The sequence below is a fragment of the Oryzias latipes genome, chromosome 23 (genome assembly GCF_002234675.1).
Source record: "Oryzias latipes chromosome 23, ASM223467v1".
Classification (NCBI taxonomy): domain Eukaryota; kingdom Metazoa; phylum Chordata; class Actinopteri; order Beloniformes; family Adrianichthyidae; genus Oryzias; species Oryzias latipes.
In genome coordinates, this window is record NC_019881.2 from 15,089,588 (window position 1) to 15,103,287 (window position 13,700).

The 13,700-nt window shown below is 39.2% G+C and overlaps 1 protein-coding gene across 2 annotated transcripts in view; it reads right to left on the reverse strand.

Annotated features, from left to right (window-relative positions):
* Positions 1-12,993, reverse strand: part of plxna4 (plexin A4) — a 231,814-nt gene extending 218,821 nt beyond the window's left edge. The window contains exon 1 of one of the 2 annotated variants that reach the window (XM_023952327.1): positions 12,669-12,993. The gene's annotated coding sequence lies outside the window, so the exon portion shown is untranslated. Of the gene's footprint in view, positions 1-10,660; positions 11,252-12,668 lie in introns of those variants that run through there. The other variant, XM_023952326.1, reaches the window with a different exon arrangement.
* Positions 12,994-13,700: the final 707 nt, after the last annotated feature.

Below are 13,700 nucleotides of genomic sequence, written 5' to 3' on the forward strand. Positions count from 1 at the left end.
TGTAAGTTAAGAGTATACAAATCCACAATATTTGATTCCTCAGTCTTGGAGTAAGACATGAGAAAAATCTCCGATCCGCTAATAATGGCCTGAAGCCATAATAGGTAATAATTGTTGGTAATTGCAGATAATTACCGGCATGTACTTTGACAACCGGCTTTGGGCTAGCAAAAAAAAAATGCTGAGAAAGTTACTATACTTATAATAAGATTAATAACTTTGATTTATTTCATTTAGTAAAAACCACTGGGACGTGTTGTATTGCAGAAGTCATTCCAGCTTAAGAATTCTATGGTGTACAAATGTAAATTTAATACAAATGTGTAGTATTTGAAAGTTAGCGCTCAACAAACCCAAGCTAAAGTTCAAATAATGCTTAATAGATAGACTTTTACTCTGTTAAAAATAAGGAAAAATAAACTGAGGGCATAATACCATCAGTACAAAAAAACTTGAGAGCTTGTTTGATCAAAAAATAAAATTTACTTAAAGTACACTGAAAACACAGTCATTTTTTGTGGTCCCTTGAAAAATATGCAAATGTTAATCCGTCCACTAAAATATATATATACATTTAAACTTATGGTTTTAAAAGTTCCTTTCAGATCATCTTTTGATCCGTTGTAAAAGCGTTCCCAGTGGTCTTTTATTTACGAATATGACATTTTTAGCCGAAATCAAAAAACCTGTCATTTCCTAGGATGCAGTTTCTGCAAAAGCAGGAGTTCATTAGAAATTCATCTCTAATTTCTGGATCGAACTGTTCGCGCCTAGGAACCCTGCCCCCCTTTCTCTCACACTTGCTGAGAGCTCTCTTTTTCCATGCTCTCCCACTAGCTTACAGCCCCTCACAGAAATGGTAAGCAATATTGGAGCTATCCAGCTGTACAGTTCTGAGCCAGATTCCAGCTCGGACTAGGAAGAGCTTGTGGCTTGCCGTAGCAGCTTCTACCCCATATCTACATGTACAAGCCCCCAACAGCATTTTTCTGTCTGCTTCTGATTCACAACTCAACTTTCTTAAATGTCTTCATATATGTGAGGAAAAATGCAACAAGAACATATTAAAAAACACAATTTTCAGCAGAGTGGGTGTTTAAAAAGTATTCTTTCATCAAAATTGAGAGGAAATAATCATTATGAAAAGGCGTCACATTAGGACTTCTGTTATATACTGCAATTTAACAAAAAGTGACATTATTTGATGCATTTCATGTCATTTTTTTTTCTTATAATACCCCAATCACAACCTTGCACATTGTTTACCGATGCAGAACCATTCACTTGGCAGGAACTAGTTTGTTTGGCTGCCAACAAAGACTAGTGCTGTTGCACAGAAGCAAAGCGGATCTAGAGAGTTAGGCCCGTTTAAAGACCTAACAGACCATGCAAATTAAGTGATGTTGACACAGAGCTACTGTTCTTTACATGCAAGTTCCCCAAGATGATCATTAGACAATATCCATGGTTCTTTGTTTTTTTTTGGTTCCCAAAACTCTTGCAGCAATGTGAACCTTACAAATCGTGCTCACAGCCAAGTTTATTCAAAAGACAGATTTAAATAAATAAAAATTAAAAAAACTTTCCATTGTGAATAAACGGTCTAATTACTAAAAAATGATCAAAAATTATAAATTAAGTTATTTATGAACATGACTAAAGTCAGAGGTTGAGGGGGAGGAGGTAGTCAATTTTGCATTACACTGCATACATTTCTAAAGCACCTTCTGCTTTCTTCTTACCTCTATCCACACTTTCTTTCTCACTTTAAGTCCATCCCTTTGCCTTTGGCATAAACACATCAGACAAGCTTTCAAGCAAGGCATTCACACTGGAAAGCAAGAAGATGCAAATATTTATCTAGTATTTGCTTTTGCTTTCGTGTTTCCTCTGAGAATCTCAGCCATTTTCATACTTTAACAAACATGAAATAAATCCTTCTCACACGTCAACTGGCCAAGACATACACTACATAGCAATTTGGTTTTCAGATTTGCCGGTGGGTCTAGAAAAAACAAGTTAAAGCGCAGCTGGAATAAAAACCATGACATTGCAGAACCATTAGACATGAAAAAAGGGGGGATGCTGGGAGGAGGGATGCAGTCCTTGACCATTCTCCACAGTTGTTTGTGGCTCAGACAGAGATGAAGGACTTATGTGAGCAAACAGTGGCAAAACTAAAAGGGAGTTTCTTACCCCTACATAACAGGGTGGTTTGCCTTTGCTCTATAACAGGGCTCCATACGTTATGCAGAGGGCCGAGTTTGGTCAAATGAAAACGTTTGAGGGCCTGAAATTCTTTGAACTTGCAATGGCATACTTTTCATTTCTTCACACACAAAACAAATATGTCAACTTTTCACGCCGCTCATTCCCAGTTAACTTGACATGGCTAGCATGTCTCGTCAGGTATTCCAGCTTGATATTGAACTCCTTGAAAACAGCCACAGTCTTCTGGCGTATTGGGGCAGTCAAAGTTGTTTCGTATTTCACTGAAAAAATTATATGCCATTTCTTTTTTTTCTACTGGAAGCAGTGCACATGACTGTCAACTTTTCTTTTCATTTTTTTTCCAGTTGACATTTTAGAAAAAGTTAAATTTTAAAGTTTAGTTAATTTTTGAAATTTGATTTGAATCACTGGACGGACTTTGGACATCTGCTCTACAAGTATGTCCCTTACAAATTTGGGCAGCATTTTTCTTTTGGCAATATTATTAGTCCGGTTCAAAACAAAATAATCATTAAAACTTACAAAGCAGATAACAAATATGTAATGTTATCGTGCAGATTTTGTAATTAAACACTAAACAAACAGACTGAAAAAAGAGAAAAACTAAAACATTATGCAGCAAGACAATTCACTAAGAAACAACTTTCCACCCCAAGCCTCAAATGGCCTCAAATGGAGGACAACCGATCCAAGGAAGTGATTCTAGTGATCAGTAACACAAAGAAAGAGAGTCCTGCTCACAAAACCACAGTCACATGTTTATGTTGCAGCTTTTTTCTTCCAAGACAAGAAAAGCACTCAAGATTATTTCTGTTGATAGCAAATAATATTGTCATAGCAACTGCAGAGTATAAAAGAGGGGGAAAGTTAAAGATCCTGTGGCATTATCTTAAAAAGACTGAATGTGACCATAGAATTCTGAATAGTTAATCTTCTTATTAATGAATGATGTTAGATGGAAGACACCACTAAGTGATGAAAAATGTTACCAGGCTTGATCCAACCTATCAAAACCTAACAAATAATAGAAAACTTCTCTCAATTTCCAAATTCATATACAATTATCAAAAATTATGTTTTAATTTAGGGCTGCATGATACAAGGAAAAGGGGGCCGGTTTAGCTCGTGCTGGTTTGCGGCGCCTTTCGTCCTTGAAACCAGGGCTCGATCCCGGGCTGCTCCCTATTCCCTTCTCTGCTGCTGTGCCGGTCCCAAGCACGGTTGGATTGAGAGGGTTGCGTCAAGAAGGGGATGCGGCGTAAAACATTGCCAAGCTAACCATGCGACGCGTCCTCGAGGGAGGGTTGTTTCACTGTGGCGACCCCTGATGGGAGAAGCCAAAAGTGAAAGAAGATGATACAAGGAAAACCTGCAATGTGTGATATCAATGTTGCAATGACGATATAACTTGCAATACATTAACAAGCAGCAACACAAAACACAACTAATACATAATTTCTGTTTTATTAAAGGGCGCCATCTTATTGGTCAAATGCACAAAGGGCTTTATTTGATTTGTTAAAGACCCACTCCAATTAAAATCATGTTTTTGTATCATTTTGTTTTTTCTCATGATGAAGGATATATATAAAAGAATTTATGATCATTTTTTTTATTTAAATCATGATTGATCTAAAAATGGAGAAAAACCTGCCATTAGAAAAAGTAACCATTTATTGTAACAGATATTGCATAAGCTAATATTGCTATGACAATAAATATTAAATTTTTTATTTAATATTTTTTTTTGTTTTGTTTTCATTACTTTCATGATCTAAGTATTCTATCAGATTGACATAAACCTATTGTTCATTTGACTGGGGGCAAATTATGAAACAAGTCCAAACTTTTGCATTCTTGCGTTTGTGTCACCTAGTAAAAGTGCAGTTTGTGCAACATGATGGATTCACAGACCTAAATGAATCATAATTTTAAAAAACGTTTTATTCCAGGGAAGCCAAAATTTCTCTTCAGCAGTTGGCGAGAGTCTGGCATTGGCTAAGAGTCAATCATTGCATTTGCACAGACAAAGCCCGTTACAAATCCCATCAACAGAACAAGAACTATCTTAAAAAAGGCAAAATTCCAAACTCAAATGGAAGTTATACACAAAGACTCACACAAAAACTGTGTAAACCTTGTTAATTCTCTTTGTACTATTCCCATTATTATGCTGCTAGACTATGGCGTGTCCTGAGGGGGAGGGAGGAGACAGAGGAAAGTAGGAGTACAACTGAAAGGATATTGCCACACATTCCCACCCCACCTGAAAAACCTAAGGCTATAACGAAGCAGGGATTCTTCCTCAAGTATCTATTTCACAATCAATAGTGATATTAGTGAGTACTGATGACTCCTGTCAAAACTGAAATTTAGTCTAGAAACTAGGGCTGCACAATATGTGGAAAACGTGCGATTTGCGATATTCGTGATCCATATTGCGATGACGCTATAACTTGCGATAAATGAATAAATAGCAAAGAATTCAAAACGTAATTTCCATTTCAATGCAAGAGTTTATTTTAAATTGACAACATAATTCATTAATTTCAACATAATTTAAATTATGTCTACAAAAATTTCGTCTACATGGGAGGCAAGCAAAAGGTACAAGGGCTCCATCCAATTAAACAACGTGAATGGGTCCATCCGATTGATCAAATGCATAAATGGATTTAATTGGTTCGTTAAATACTTCAAGGTGCCATAGGATTGTTTTAGCACATTTAAGGTAACCATTTATCGCAATTTTCGCCGTCTTTTGCGATATGTGTATTGCACAGCTTGATATCGCCATAACGATAAATTTGCGATTTATTGTGCAGGCCTACTTTTCCCATAAAAAAATTAGAAGGAAAAGGGAAACAAAACCACAAAAATCCTTAAGTTTAAAGTCCTAAAGATCCACTCTGATAAAAAATTGTGGGTTTTCTAACCCTAACCCCCACCACAGGTCTATAAATATAGTCAGTCGTACCAACACTACATGGGGTTATTGGCATGTAGTTGACATGATTGCAGCCCTTTTGCAATGCTATTTTGGTGTTGGTAACAATAGTATGTTTTTAGTGTAACACTTGTAGTAGCTGGACCTGGAGAATACACCAAGAAATATGAGCATAATACTAGTTTTGTTCTCTTCAAAAATCACACGGACAAAGGGTAGTTTGAAGGCTTACAAGAAAAGGGGGTACTGACTTCTTTTAACAGCTAAGGTCATGGGTGATAGTTGTCCTTTTAGGTTCAGGTTATCTGAGAAAACAACATTCTCAAGACAAACCACTGTTCCAAATAATAAAATCCGGGAAGACTTGAGTAGGTTTGAAAAGAAAAGCAAGGAAACAAGTTTTGCTTGTGTGTTAGCAACACTTCAGGCAGGAAAATGACCTGTGGCGAGCTGCATGCTTGAACACCACAGTCAAAATGCAATTTGTTTTAGAAGGTTCTCATAGAACTGTGTTTTCTTTTCAAATAAATTCAGGAAGGTTTAAAGGTTAAAACTGAGGACATGCTTGAACACGTGTAGAACAAAGTCAATAATGTAAAAAAAAAGGTGTATGTTTTATAATACAAATCTGAAATTCTTTCAAAAGTGAACTGAGAACATGCAAGTTGTGCATGTGTTAAAGCATGTGTGCACATACTTCTTAGCAAGAGACAAGATGAAAAAAAGAATTAAGTCCCTAATCCTTGCTAGGACTTAGGGCATCAGCAAAGAAGTAAATGACAGAGAATGCACTGGGTAAAAAAAAACTGCCCCAAGACCGTCTGCAATTTTCTCATCATTTCATGCAACTGAAACAAAACTAATTTACTGCTTGTCATGCTTGGCTTGGCACGCACAAGCATTAGAGCCAATATGCCACAGCTCGTCATCTGCTGCACCATCAAAGAGAGCTGTTTATATATCAGATTCACAGCTCCATATGAATCACAAGAACCTTGGAGAAACGTTTAATATGGTCTTATCAAATGGAGCAGTCTGCCAAACCTACTGATAACTTTAGGCATGTCCCCAGTTCTCCTTTCTTCTCATCTACACCCTTCCTCCATTCTTCACCACACCAGATTTTCTTTTTTTGCTTAATGCTGCACACAAACAGATAAAGTTAGAGTCATCTCAAAGTCAGACAGAAACATTAGGCCTCAAAGGGCTTGAGGTGAAAACCCTAAGAATAAAAAAAAGGATTAAGTGGAAAAGATGGATGAAATCCTGACAGAAAAGCTGGAGGGTGAAAATAAAAATCATGCTGATGTGTAATAGTTGCATGAACATGTATTAGACCCCATTTTTGATGGCAAGTAAAAAGGAACCTGAAGACAGTAGTTGTGAATGACAGATTACACACTCACATGCTCACCCACATCACATTTATCTTCTCTAAAGGTTGAAAGCATATGCTGACTTAACCATTTGGAGAAGAACAAAGGTTGTCATTAAATGGGACATTGTGACATGTATTGATTTCTCAGAGCAGACATCTCAACACCCATTGTTTGGAGATCCTCACTTTAGATCTGTGCTGACTGTGCAAGAGGAAAAAACATCAATATTCAGCTCTGTGGTGCATAATGAAAAGGTTAATTACCTACTTGTAAGCAATTATTCTCTTAATAACATGCCAACATTCTCCAACAAAAATCTGAAATTTCATCAAAAGCTCCATGCCATCAGTCAGAGATGCCATCTCTTCCAGTGACGGCTTAAATGCAATCTTACAGTTCCCAGATTTTAAGGTCAAGTTGACAAAGGACGTTTTAGAAAGCAAGGGACAGACTATTCAAAGTTAAACAGTAATAGATATTTCTAAAGAAAAAAAAAAGAAGAAAAAAATCCCCGTCTTGGCAAACTATTAAGCTACATATGCTTTTAGCATACAGTGTTCACACTGGACTGATACTAGTGCATGTACTCAGTTGGAAGAGGCTTGGTGCAAAATGTCAAAGTGGTGTAAATCTGGTGAATCTTGCTCCTGGCTTTTTCTTTCACAGCTCCATTCCGATTTATAGAAGACTCGGTGTGATATAATTCCAGCTGGGCACAAACCACAATTAATGATTTCTCCTTTATGATAACTTTGAAAACCAGTTGCATGTCTGCGTTTTGAAAGAAAATCTACCCTATTAAAAAGATAAAAAGACTTTTCATTAAAGGTGGTCACCTGAATGCGCCATTACACACTGCAATAATATTTGGATGTGTTGTAAAAGTGTTTCCTGTGGTCTTTTAATTATGATTATGCCGTTTGTAGCAAACATTAAAAAAAACAACCTGTGTCATTTTTCTCGGACATAGTTTCTGCAGAGCAGCAGTAGTTCCTTAAAAATTCGCCTCTAAGTTGTAGATGGGAGTTTTGGTGCCCAGCTTGTACACTCTCTCCCGCTAGCTTTCAGCCCCTCCCAACCCCAGTCTAACTTTCCAGGTTTGAGCCAGATGCCAGCTCAGAAGAGGAAAACAAAGACAAACATGGATCTAGATGTCTACAAGTGGGTGCATCAGAATGGAATGGAGCATGGGGCTTCTTGTGGTTGTAGAGTCAACATTACATCTACAAGCTTTTTCCAAACTGCCTTTGTTCATCTGTTCCTGATTTACAACGATTTACATGAATAAAAACTCAAAAGTGCAATGTTAAGCTTAATTTTCTTTATAAATGTCACAAGAACATGTTAAAAACACCAAAAACAGGATTTTCCTCAGTGTGTCTGTGGTGATAGAAAGTGGATCAGGGTGAGAGAACACAGTTGGTGGTGACTCGGGGGAATGCTATCTCCTCTCTGCTGTTAGGTGGAGTGAGAACACAGAGTCTAACTGGACACTGGCATGTGTCTGGTAGTCCTGTCACAACCCAGAAGGGTGCAAGCGCGTACAAGTGAGTGAGGGCGGGAGTGAGGGAAACAGGCGAAGAACAAACAGAGACCTCCATTCAGGTCTAATTCACAGACACATCATTCAGTCTGACATGACGATACATCTCTGTGACCAGAGTATTCATACAGGGCCATTCACAGATGCATCATTCACACCCACATACAGACAAACACACTTCCGCTGGGTTCTGCCAACGCGGCTAGCGGGTATTTATATCACTATACGGAGAAGCTTTCCCGTTCGCACTCATTCAGCTTCCTCACCCGACAGGAACACATGGCAAAGATTTTCTCAGCCCTTGTTCTTCCAAGGGTGCCGCCCCAAAATGCAATGAATGTATTTGCTGCCAAGGTTGGAGTGAGGGTTTATCCATTAGCAAGTCATAATATTGACAAGGCCGTGCTCTACGAGTCCAAACTCCAGCCTTGTAGACGTAACACTGGCAGACAGACAGGGGGTTGTATGTCAATGTGAGGTGCTTACAGGCCGATAAAGGCTGCTGCTCCAGTTCTTAGACAGGCCTTGATGGACAGCGGAATGGGAAGGAGGAGGAATAAGCGCTGTGACTCGCTCTACAGCTTTTAAGAGTTTAGAACTGGTGAAAAAGGGAAAAACACAGATTAAAGTTTCCCACTGTTTAGCTCCTCTTTTATTAGATCTTGGCAGCAGCATTTGGAAAAATCAACAAAACTCCTAGAAGAAAGTTAAAAAGTAACATCACAAACACAAACTCTAAAGAAAGTATGAAGGAAAAAGAGTGCTCATTATGTCACTATCACAAGGAGTTCCGTTTTTAAATAAACTGGTCATAAAAACATTTGGTGCTAAATTTCCCTAAACAAAGTATTCAAACGGTTAATATTAACACTCTCCTTAAGTCAGTGTGAAGTATGTTGGATCACTGCATGAACTTGTATGATTTTCATCGATTTTTCCAAAAATATCTTTATCCATGTTTAGTGAAGCATTAATTCCAATAAAGCATCTAATAAATAAATGCCAGATATAAATGCATCATTTTGGCATTTTTACAGGAACATGAAGTCTTTGCATTAAATGCAGGATAAACTCAGGTACTAACGCTGAATTGATGCATTGACTCTGGGCTGCAGGTGGACAGAGGGAGGGGACAAACCAGTAGAGGGGCTCAGAGCGCTCAGTGCCACTGCTGCACTGTGAAAACTGCATTTAACGTCGGCTGAAGCAGCAGCTGCTTTCTGTGCATGAGGTGCAACAGAAGGTGAATAGACGGAAGGAGAGAAAAGAAGAGGGGGTGATAAATGTAATGACACAGTTTAAGACCTACAGCACACTGTAAGACTCGGCATAGGTGTGAAAGGAGAATGTCCTGTTGTGTCTTTTATAAAATGTCCAAAAATCAGCTAAAACTGCTGCTATCAAACCTCCTCATTCAACACCAGATGACACTAATGTCAGGAAATAACTCACACTAAGCCAAATATCCTTCAAACCTGCAAGATTGAAACCTTATCTAACCTGTATTATGATAAAATCATGCAAAATCAAATGAAAGGTCAGAAAAAAAAGCATGTGTCATGAAGTTGTGGAGTTTTAAAAACTTGTTCAGATTACAAATGTGTTTTAAATTCAGGTTTAGTGGAATTTAACTTGTTTGAAATGTTCTAAAGACATTGGAAGTTTATTTTTGTTTTCTTGGTGAACAGGAGACGTGCCCTGCTGCCCTTGGAGCTCTGAGTCCATCATAAACTCAAGCTGAAGTCCAGCAAATCTGCCTCAAAATGTCATCTACTGTTCCATAACTCAGAAAATTGCCTATTTTGTATATATTCGATGGCATTTATTAGGAAAAGATGTACAGAAATATTTAGAAAAGTTCTGCTGAAAATGTAAGGTTTTAAAAGACTTATAGGAGAAGATATTTATTTATATATCTATTTAAATCAAGACTTTTATATTTTATTTTTTATATATAAATTTAAATATTCCACTAGAAATACGAGCATACATAACAGATACACGTGTGCAGTTTCACATGGTTTCTTAGTTTCCAAAATTGGCAGCCAAGTCTCCAAAGAAAATAATCCACGCCGGAGCAAATATATACGCCCCAATAAATGTTCAGGCGAGCCTGCGCAGTTCTTTCAGCCCCGCAGACTGCCTACACCCCGACCTCACGCATTCTTTAATTTGTCAACTTAGAAGAGTGGATCGCCCCGGGATTGGCGTGAGCAGTTTGGGCACACATGGCATGAAGGAGACGGGGCGCGAGGCGGGGAGACTCCAGTGCGCGCGCGGTCTGGAGCAAAACAGCGAAGCGGGTCATTGGAATCAAATGTGGTCTTATCCAGGGGAATATGAGGCAAAGTACCACATAAAGCGTTTGGGAAAGCCCGGTCCGAAGGCTCGACAGCGGGCATGAACAGGTGCAGCGCGCCTCTTGTCACCTGGCTGCATGGCGCAATGGTGAGCTAACACCCCAAGCCCGGCCATAAACTGGGCGGCAGACCGCACTACAAACTCCGTAGACTGTGGAACTAACACTATGTAAAGCCACTTTCATACTCCACTCCATACCTGTAATAACTGCAGACAGCAGGCACAGCCGCATCCACACTGCGGAAAGAGGTACTACTACGTCCACTGCAATCCCAACTCCAGAACCACAATCTTCAGAAAAATGTTAAATCCAGACTTGTCCACTTAAATCCTCTGTCGACGTGCAGTCAAAAGGCGATTCCTGCACAGGGGGGAAAATAACGTGCAGCAGCAGACTTCCAGGAGCATCCCCCAACCAACGAGACCGTTCAGCCGCTCTGAGTGCTCTGACACCCGGGAACTGCTCCTCCCATCTCCCGGCGAGGACGCACTTGGTATGCCGCTGGAAAAGCCGCTGCGCCGTGTGGGATACTGCAGGAGGCTGCGTCTGAGTGCGTGCCCGTGCGTGCGCGTGTTGGGAGCGTGTGTGCCGAGAGATGTGACTCAGTGCGGTGCTCCTGCTCGACTGAAGGTGCTGAGGCTGCTGCGGCGGAGTGCGAGCGGAGGGAGGCGGGCGGCGCGCGCGCGAGGGACAGACAGAGATGGAGAGGAGGGCAGGACAGGAGGCTGATGCTCCACCGCTGATCTGCGCTCCGGGAGGGAATGAGAGGATGAATGTGAGGAAAGGACAGCTTTCAGCACCGTCCGCAGTGCCACTCCGGATGGCAAAAAAGAGAGGGGGGGGGGGGGTTGCACAGAAGAAGTCCCTAGAAACTACCTGTGCAGAAATGAGAGCACGTTCCTCCTCAAAGGGCTTTTTATAAGGGCAACACTGGTTCCGTTTCCCAGATCACTTGCAAGGTGCGGTCGGAACCAAAAGGCTTTGAAAAGTTAAAGTTGTATTATCATTTTCCCCTCCAAAAATAAAAGCAGCTTCTGCAAAAATGATGCGGATAACCAGAGAGGTGCGCATCCGTGAGAAAGCAAGGCATTCATCCCGTTCAGAATGGGATTTGGCAAAGCCATGAGGGGAAATTTAATGCGACACAATACCGGAGTGAAATGATCAGATCATCGGATTTAAAATATCTAATCGTAGGATCGTTTAAAGATAGAGATTAGGCAACATAATTGCGACCCCTGCTCAGACAGTTTGCAGGGGATTAGATTTTTTTGAACATGCCCCAGGATTGTATTCCACCCCCCAAACCCATTGCATTTTTTTAAGCAATTATTATTGTAAAAGCCTAATTATGTAATCATGACTTCAACTAAATAAGCTGTGTGCATGGGGGTGGAGGGAGAAATTATTAGTCAGCCTTTACCGGTTATAACCAATTTAAATGTATTTAAAAAGAAAAAACTTTTTAAGAGGAGTCCATTAATATATATATATATATATATATATATATATATATATATATATATATATATATATATATATATATATATATATATATATATTAGGATGAAAGGAACAATTTAAGATAACTCCCCATAAAAAATATAAAGTATAGTCGAGTGACTGGCCCTTGGCCTCTTGATCAATATTCCTGTGGTGTGCGTTTTAGCCTCTTTTAGAGGCAGCCTTGCTGCAGCTGCATCCTCCTGCTCGCCATCACCTCCAGGCTCCCTCTGAAGTGAAACACTGCATCAGAGCCCCACCTACAGGCCAAAGACGCCTCACAGCCGCAGACCTCTATGCACGAGGGAGGGGGTTCACCGGCATGCCAGGGTTTTATAAGGGCTTTTATCATGGAACAAGCATATATATCATAATACGGGATCAAATAGAAAAAAAATACACTTGAGCCGAATTGTATGACGTAGATCTTTTTTTGTAATTTTTTTAAAGCCAATTATTATTCTTAGTAGGTCAGAGCAGGAGCATGTTTCCTTTTTTTTTAAAGGTTACATTAAAAGCTATAGCTTTACATAAGACAAACAAAAAAAAAACGTTTGTCCTTTTTAAAAACTAATTAGCCACGTGCTCAGGTGACCAATTAGTTTGCAATTTTAGGCACCGAATAAAAATGGTGTTGAAAACCCCTGTTTTTCACGCTAAAAAATAGTCCCAAAAGTCATTTCATTTAGATTCTTAACTCACCTAAGATGTTTTCCAGACCCCTTTTCTTCTAAATAAAACAAGTCCGTTGCCCAAAGACATGTTTAACTCAGGTTTAGACTCAAATTTAAGGAGATTAACTCAAGCTAATTTACAAACACAGCCTTTAATTAGGTCACGTGACTTCCTCCACGTGCGCATGTGTTTGTTTTTTCAAAGTGAAATGGGAGTTGGCTTAAATAAGATACAGCTTGTGTCTTTCTCCTTTTTTAAAGATGTTTATTGTTCTTAATCTGGGAGTGGACACATTTACCTATTGCTGTTTTTATAATACGTTTAACATAAAAAACTAAACTAAAACATTGTACAATAAGCTTCTGCTTAAAGTGACGGGAGTTAGTCATTTTACATCATTAGATGTGGCAAAAAAAAAAAATCATGGTTTGAGAAAATGTTTTCATTTTTTATTTTTCATGAAAAGACTTAAGAAGAACACACCACTTTCAGATACAGTAGCCCTGGGGGTGGGGGTGGGGGGTATTCCAGAAAGCAGGTTATGTGAGTTACCACGGTAGTTTGAGGCTAAGAAAGCGGATAACCTCAGCTTTCAATTCCAAAAAAGGAGGTATGTTTCAGGATATGCTTGGTTCCCATAGCAACTCATGCGCTGATCATAACCTGGTCTGGAGCAGGTTTATTTGATGTTAGTTTGTTTTCAGAGAGGTGAGGCAGCATGGCGTGTCCATTTGAAGATGAATTAGTGGATGAAGAAGCTCAGAAAATACATTTCCACCGTGAGAGGGTGATAAGACCACGTATGGATGTTGGAAAGATAACTTTTTTACATTGATCTAACTGAATTATTTGCTTCAGTTAAGATAAATTTTTTTTTTTAAGTCATCTTAAAAATAGCATCTAGTTTTTAGAGTTATTTAACTTTCATTCAAATTAATTCAATGAAGTAGGTGTAACTTTGGTGCTGCTGTTAGATCGGCACCGCAAGGATTTGCGGGATACCATTCCCTTTGCCTGTCTGGACGGATTTTGGTTTAAGTGTGGGTTTTCTACCAAATG